The following is an 8,148-nucleotide window of genomic DNA, read 5'->3' on the forward strand; positions in this document are numbered from 1 at the left end:
TTCTGTGGGCTACACTCACTTTCACATTATCAGAAGAGGCAGAAGTCAAGGGAGAAAGTCAGCCAACAGTGAGATATGAAGAGAATGGAAGAATTATCAAGGGAAAAACATGGAGAGCTAGCAGATTGCCCTTAATTATTTTTTATCCCCCTAATTTATTTTTGCCTTTATTAAAAGGAGAAAAATAAGGCACAGAGCATTCTCAGAGAAACTGAGTATTCTGCTTAATAAGACATATATTAAACATCTTTTAATTAGCAAAAGAGTCATTATTAACACCTACTGCATGCTGCCAGAATGAGAATAATCTCTGGAAGGTAAGCTTCCCCACCCTCAGAAGGCTTACCTTCTGCAGGAGGCAACATCCACCCTTCTTTCCCTCTCCTTCTGGAGGTGGGGAAAGGTGTCCTTTCATGTATCAAGCCCAAAGGCTTTAGACTAACAAAGGTATTGACAGCTCCGGTCATGCTTTGTTTTCTCGACCACTCCCCAAATACAACGTGCTCCTTCTTACTTCCTGGTCTCTGTGCATGCTTTGATCTTTCACCTTCTTAACCTCCCCTCTGGTCTTCTTGCTCTTGGAAAAATTCTACTCCTCCTTCAGCATGCCAGTTTAAATATCACCTCCCTGTGAAAACTTCTTCAAATCCAGGTGTTAGTACTACCTCCTCTAGGTTCCTACAGTAACTGCTCTCAGAGGTCCATAACACAAGAAGTGTGAGATTCTGTCCAAGATATATATGTCTGTGAGCCCATCAGCAGCAGTAAGTCTCATTTTGTGTACTTCTATCACAACACATGATGCAGTGTGTTACACTCCATAAATGTGTGCCGAGTCAATTTTAAAACAAACCAAAAAGACAGTGTAATTCTTTTGCTCTGTGTTGGCAGAGTCTTGCCATGTCTCTAGTTTACACTTTCCCTGAATCACCTCCATCCACAGATCCCTTACTCATCCCCAGCCTTTCTGATCTATGGACAAAGGCAGTGGTTCCTTGTCTACACATAAGATTCTGAAGGTTAGGTCTGGGAATCAGTGGTTTTAGTATACTTGCTTGTCTTTGTTTAAGAGCTCACAAGATGAGACCTTCACGATGGCGGAGGAGTAAGACGTGCACATCACCCTCCTCCCCACAAAAAAAGCAGAAATACAACTACATGTGGAACAACTGCTACAGAACACCTACTGAACACTGGCAGAACACCTCAGACTTCCCAAAAGATATATTTTTTTTCCTTTTTCTCTTTTTGTCAGTGTGTATGTGTATGCTTCTTTGTGGGATTCTGTCTGTATAGCTTTGCTTTTACCATTTGTCCTAGGGTTCTCTGTGTCCTTTTCTTTTTCTTTGTTCTCTCTATTTTGGTATAGTTTTTAGCGCTTGTTATCACTGGTGGATTTGTTTTTTGGTTTGCTTGCTCTCTTTTTCTTTTCCTTTTTTTATTACTTTTTAATTTTTTTATTTTTAATATTTAAAAAATTTTTATTTTAATAACTATTTTATTTTTTTTCTTTTTCATTTTCTTCCTCCCTTTTCTTCTGAGCCATGTGGCTGACAGGGTCTCGGTGCTCTGGCCAGATGTCAAGCCTGTGCCTCTGAGCTGGGAGACCCAAATTCAGGACATTGGTCCACCAGAGACCTCCTGGTTCCACATAATATCAAAGAGCAAAACCTCTCCAGAAAACTCCATCTCAACGCTAAGACCCAGCTCAACTCAATGACCAGCAAGCTACAATGCTGGACACCCTATGCCAAACAACTAGCAAGACAAGAACACAACCCCACCCATTAGCAAAGAGGCTGCCTAAAATCATAATAAGGTCACAGACACCCCAAAACACACCACCGGATGCGGACCTGCCCAACAGAAAGACAAGATCCAGACTCATCCACAAGAACATAGGCACCAGTCCCCTCCACCAGGAAACCTACACAACCCACTGAACCAACCTTAGCCACTGGGGGCAGACACCAAAAACAACGGGAACTATGAACCTGCAGCCTGCAAAAAGGAGACCCCAAACACAAGAAGTTGAACAAAATGAGAAGACAGAGAAACACACAGCAGATGAAGGAGCAAGGCAAAAACCCACCAGACCAAACAAATGAAGAGGAAATAGGCAGGCTACCTGAAAAAGAATTCAGAGTAATGATAGTAAGGATGATCCAAAATCTTGGAAATAGAATGGAGAAAATACCAGAAACGTTTAACAAGGACCTAGAAGAACTAAAGAGCAAACAAACCATGATGAACAGCACAATAAATGAAATTAAAAATTCTCTAGAAGGAAACAATAGCAGAATAACTGCAGCAGAAAACGGATAAGTGACATGGAAGACAGAATAATGGAAAAAACTACCACAGAGCAGAATAAAGGAAAAAGAATGAAAAGGATTGGGCACAGTCTCAGAGACCTCTGGGACAACATTAAACACACCAAACACTTCAACTGTAGGGGTCCCAGAAGAAGAAGAGAAAAGAACAGGGACTGAGAAAATAATTGAAGAGATTATAGTTGAAAACTTCCCTAATATGGGAAATGAAATAGTCAATCAAGTCCAGGAAGCACAGAGAGACCCATACAGGATAAATCCAAGGAGAAGCGTGACAAGACACGTATTTATCAAAAATTAAATACAAAGAAAAAATATTAAAAGCAGCAAGGCAAAAACAACAAATAACTTACAAGGGAATCCCCAGAAGGTTAACAGCTGATCTTTCAGCAGAAACTCTGCAAGCCAGAAAGGAGTGGCAGCACATATTTAAAGTGATGAAAGGGAAATACCTACAGCCAAGATTACTCTACCCAGCAAGGATCTCATTCAGATTTCACAGAGAAATTAAAACCCTTACAGACAAGCAAAAGCTAAGAGAATTCAGCATCACCAAACCTGCTTTACAACAAATGCTAAAGGAACTTTTCTAGGCAGGAAGCACAAGAGAAGGGAGAGACGTACAGCAACAAACCCAAAACAATTAAGAAAATGGTAATGGGAACATACATATCACTAATTACCTTAAATGTAAATGGATTAAATGTTCCAACCAAAAGACATAGACTGGCTGAATGGATACAAAAACAAGACCCGTGTATATGCTGTCTACAAGAGACCCACTTCAGACCCAGGGACACCTACAGACTGAAAGTGAGGGGATGGAAAATGATATTCCATGAAAATGGAAATCAAAAGAAAGCTAGAGTAGCAATTCTCATATCAGACAATAGACTTTACTAAAGACTATTACAAGAGACAAAGAAGGACAATACATAATAATCAAGGGATCAATCCAAGAAGATACAACAATTGTAAATATTTATGCACCCAACACAGGAGCACCTCAATACATAAGGCAAATGCTAACAGCCATAAAAGGGAAATCAACAGTAACAATCATAGTAGAGGACTTTTAGCACCCCGCTTTCACCAATGGACAAATCATCCAAAATGAAAATAAATAAGGAAACACAAGATTTCAATGACACATTAAACAAGATGGACTTAATTGATATTTATAGGACATTCCATCCAAAAACAACAGAATACACTTTCTTCTCAAGTGCTCATGGAACATTCTCCAGGACAGATCATAGCATGAGTCACAAATCAAGGCTTGATAAATTTAAGAAAACTGAAATCATATCAAGTATCTTTTCCAACCACAACACTATTCAACTAGATATCAATTACAAGAAAAAATCTGTACAAACACATGGAGGCTAAACAATACACTACTTAGTAAGTAAGAGATCACTGAAGAAATCAAAGAGGAAATCAAAAAATACCTAGAAACAAATGACAATGAAAACAAAACGATCCAAAACCTATGGGATGCAGCAGTTCTAAGAGGGAAGTTTACAGCAATACAATCCTACCTCAAGAAACAAGAAACATCTTAAATAAAAAACCTAGCCTTACACCTAAAGCAATTAGAGAAAGAACAGAAAAACCCCAAAGTTAGCAGAGCAAAGAAATCCTAAAGATCACATCATAAATAAATGAAAAAGACATGAAAGAAACAATAGCAAAGATCAGTAAAACTAAAAGTTGGTTCTTTGAGAAGATAAACAAAATTGATAAACCATTAGCAAAACTCAAAGAAAAAAGAAGACTCAAATCAACAAAATTAGAAATGAAAAAGGAGAAGTAAAAACTGACGCTGCAGAAATACAAAGGATCATGGGAGACTACTACAAACAACTATATGCCAATAAAATGGACAACCTGGAAAAAATGGACAAATTCTTAGAAAAGCACAATCTTCCGAGACTGAACCAGGAAGAAACAGAAAATATGAACAGACCAACACAAGCACTGAAATTGCGACTGTGATTAAAAATCTTCCAACAAACAAAAGCCTAGGACCAGATGGCTTCACAGGTGAATTCTATCAAACATTTAGAGAAGCACTAACACCCATCCTTCTCAAACTCTTCCGAAATGTAGCAGAGGGAAGAACACTCCCAAACTCATTCTACGAGGCCACCATCACCCTTTTACTAAGACCAGACAAAGATGTCACAAAGAAAGAAAACTACAGGCCAGTATCACTAATGAACATAGATGCAAAAATCCTCAACAAAATACTAGCCAACAGAATCCAACAGCACATGAAAAAGATCATACACCATGACCAAGTGGGGTGTACCCCAGGAATGCAAGGATTCTTCAATATACACAAATCAACCAATGTGATAAACCATATTAACAAATTGAAGGAGAAAAACCATATGATCATCTCAATAGATGCAGGACAAGCTTTCGACAGAATTCAACACTCATTTATGATTAAAACCCTCCAGAAAGCAGGCATAAAAGGCACTTACCTCAACATAATAAAGGCCATATATGACAAACCCACAGCCAACATCGTTCTCAACAGTGAAAAACTGAAACCATTTGCACTAAGATCAGGAACAAGACAACGTTGTCCACTCCTACCACTATTATTCACCATAGTTTTGGAAGTTTTAGTCACAGCAATCAGAAGAAAAAGAAATAAAAGTAATCCAAATCAGAAAAGAAGTAAAGCTGTCACTGTTTGCAGATGACATGATACTATACATAGAGAATCCTAAAGATGCTACCAGAAAACTACTAGAGCTAATCAATGAATTTGGTAGAGTAGCAGGATACAAAATAAATACACAGAAATGTCTTGCATTCCTATACACTAATGATGAAAAATCTGAAAGTGAAATTAAGGAAACACTTCCATTTACCACTGCAACAAAAATAGTTAAATATCTAGGAATAAACCTTAAGGAGACAAAAGATCTGTATGCAGAAAATTATAAGACACTGAGGAAAGAAATTAAAGATGATACAAACAGATGGATAGATATATCATGTTCTTGGATTGGAAGAATCAACATTGTGAAAATGACTATACTACCCAAAGCAATCTACAGGTTCAATGCAATCCCTATCAAACTACGAATGGCAGTTTTCACAGAACTAGAACGAAAAATTTCATAATTTGTATGGAAATACAAAAGACCCCAAACAGCCAAAGCAGTCTTGAGAAAGAAAAACGGAGTTGGAGGAATCATGCTCCTGGACTTCAGACTATACTACAAAGTTACAGTAATCAAGATACTATGGTACTGGCACAAAAACAGAAATACAGATCAATGGAACAGGAAAGCGCAGAGATAACGTGACCATATGTGCAGGGTTTATTTTTGACAAAGGAGGCAAGAATATACAATGGAGAAAAGACAGCCTCTTCAGTAAGTGGTGCTGGGAAAACTAGACAGATACATGTAAAAGAACGAAATTAGAACACTCCCAACACCATACACAAAAATAAACTCAAAATGGATTAAAGACCTAAATGTGAGGCTAGACACTATCAAACTCTCAGAGTAAAACATAGGCAGAACACTCTATGACAGAAATCACAGCAAGATCCTTTTTGACCCACCTCCTAGAGGAATGGGAATAAAAACAAAAATCCACAAATGGGACCTAATGAAACTTAAAAGCTCTTGCACAGCAAAGGAAACCATAAACAAGACCAAAAGACCACCCTCAGAATGGGAGAAAATATTTGCAAATGAATCAACTGACAAAGGCTTAATCTCCAAAACTTACAAGCAGCTCATGCAGCTCAATACCAAAAAAACAATCCAATCCAAAAATGGGCAGAAGACATAAATAGATATTTTGCCAAAGAAGATATACAGATTGCCAACAAACACATGAAAGGATGCTCAACAGCACTAATCATTAGAGAAATGCAAATCAAAACTACAATGAGGTATCACCTCACACCAGTCAGAATGGCCATCATCAAAAAATCTACAAATAATAAATGCTGGAGAGGTTGTGGAGAGAAGGGAACTCTCTTGCACTGTTGGTGGGAATGTAAATTGATACAGCCACTATGGAGAACAGTATGGAGCTTCCTTAAAATCTAAAAATTGAACTACCATATGACCCAGCAATCCCACTACTGGGCGTATACCCTGAGAAAACCATAATTCAAAAAGAGACATGTACCACAATGTTCATTGCAGCTCTATTTACAATAGCCAGGACATGGAAGCAACCTAAGTGTCCATACACAGATAAATGGATAAAGAAGATGTGGCACGTTTATCAATGGAATATTACTCAGCCATAAAAAGAAACAAAATTGAGTTATTTGTAGTGAGGTGGATGGACCCAGAGACTGTCATACAGAGTGAAGTAAGTCAGAAAGAGAAAAACAAATACTGTATGCTAACACATATATGTGGAATAAAAAAAAATGGTTCTGAAGAACCTAGGGGCAGGACAGGAATAAAGACGCAGACGTGGAGAATGGACTTGAGGACACGGGGAGGGGGAAGCGTAAGCTGTGACAAAGTGAGAGAGAGGCATGGACATATATACACTACCAAACGTAAGGTAGATAGCTAGTGGGAAGCAGCCGCATAGCACAGGGAGATCAGCTAGGTGCTTCGTGACCACCTAGACGGGTGGGATAGGGAGGGTGGGATGGAGACGCAGGAGGGAGGAGATATGGGGACATATGTATATGTATAGCTGATTCACTTTGTTATACAGCAGAAACCAACACACCATTGTAAAGCAATTATACTCCAATAAAGATGTTAAAAAAAAGGGGGGGGTCACAAGATGACCGATGAACAGCCAGGTTTTCAAACCAGTGGACTTGCCATAGTTTCTATTTTTACCTGTTCTCGTAGCCTAGCACACCGTTTACTGCTTCTAGATATTGTATGCCCATGTTGTGATGGGTGTTTACTTCTAAGATGATTCCAGAGCTTCTGGACTCACCATTTCACTTTCTGATTGAGCAACGAGAGGTGTTAATTCTTGCTGGTTATGTTACTTGTTCAACAAGTATTTAATTAGCTTCGTCCAAGGGCCAAGTGACTCTTTGCTTCGTATTTGGGATTGCCTACTAACTTGATCTTGAACCCTTTCCTCAAAGCAAGATTTTTTAAAGCATAGAGCAATCATGTATGATTCCAATTTGGGAGAAAGTGGGCGGTAACTTACATTTTTAGCTCTTAAGTGGGTGCTCATGGCCATATGCACCTCTTGAGTGGAGATTAAACACTAAATATAGAACAAGGCTCATCTATACAGTATAATTGTGGATTTCTAAGTTTTAGTCGCCAAGCCACAAAAAATGAGGGAGCTATTCAGAGAAGTGCATTAGTTTAGCAAATACTCTATACTCTTTCCAGAATCACAGTTTTCAATAAATTAGTTTGCAACTGAGAAAACGTTACTCTTATCCCTACACGTTTATACATTTGATACTTTCTACAACCCCTATTATTTGGGTTTTTTGGTACCCACCCCCCAACCCCCAGAAAGGATGACTGCTGATCCTCTTTTACAATTGTTACAGTTTTCCAAGTGTGCAAGCCCTTAGGTGTGACACGTTTCTGCACCAGGAATCTCCATTAGTTCCAAGCAATGTAACTAGAAAAGCAGCCATTAGTAATCGATATGAAATAAAATGGCAGAGGGACACTTTTTTTTTTAGTTAAGGTATAGCTGATTCACAATATCCTATTAGTTTCAGATGTACAACATAGTGATTCAAAATTTTTTAGAGATTATACTCCATTTATAGTTATACTATATTGGCTTTATTCCCTGTGCTGTACAATATATCCTTGTAGCT

The sequence above is a fragment of the Hyperoodon ampullatus genome (assembly GCF_949752795.1).
Source record: "Hyperoodon ampullatus genome assembly, chromosome: 10".
NCBI lineage: Eukaryota > Metazoa > Chordata > Mammalia > Artiodactyla > Ziphiidae > Hyperoodon > Hyperoodon ampullatus.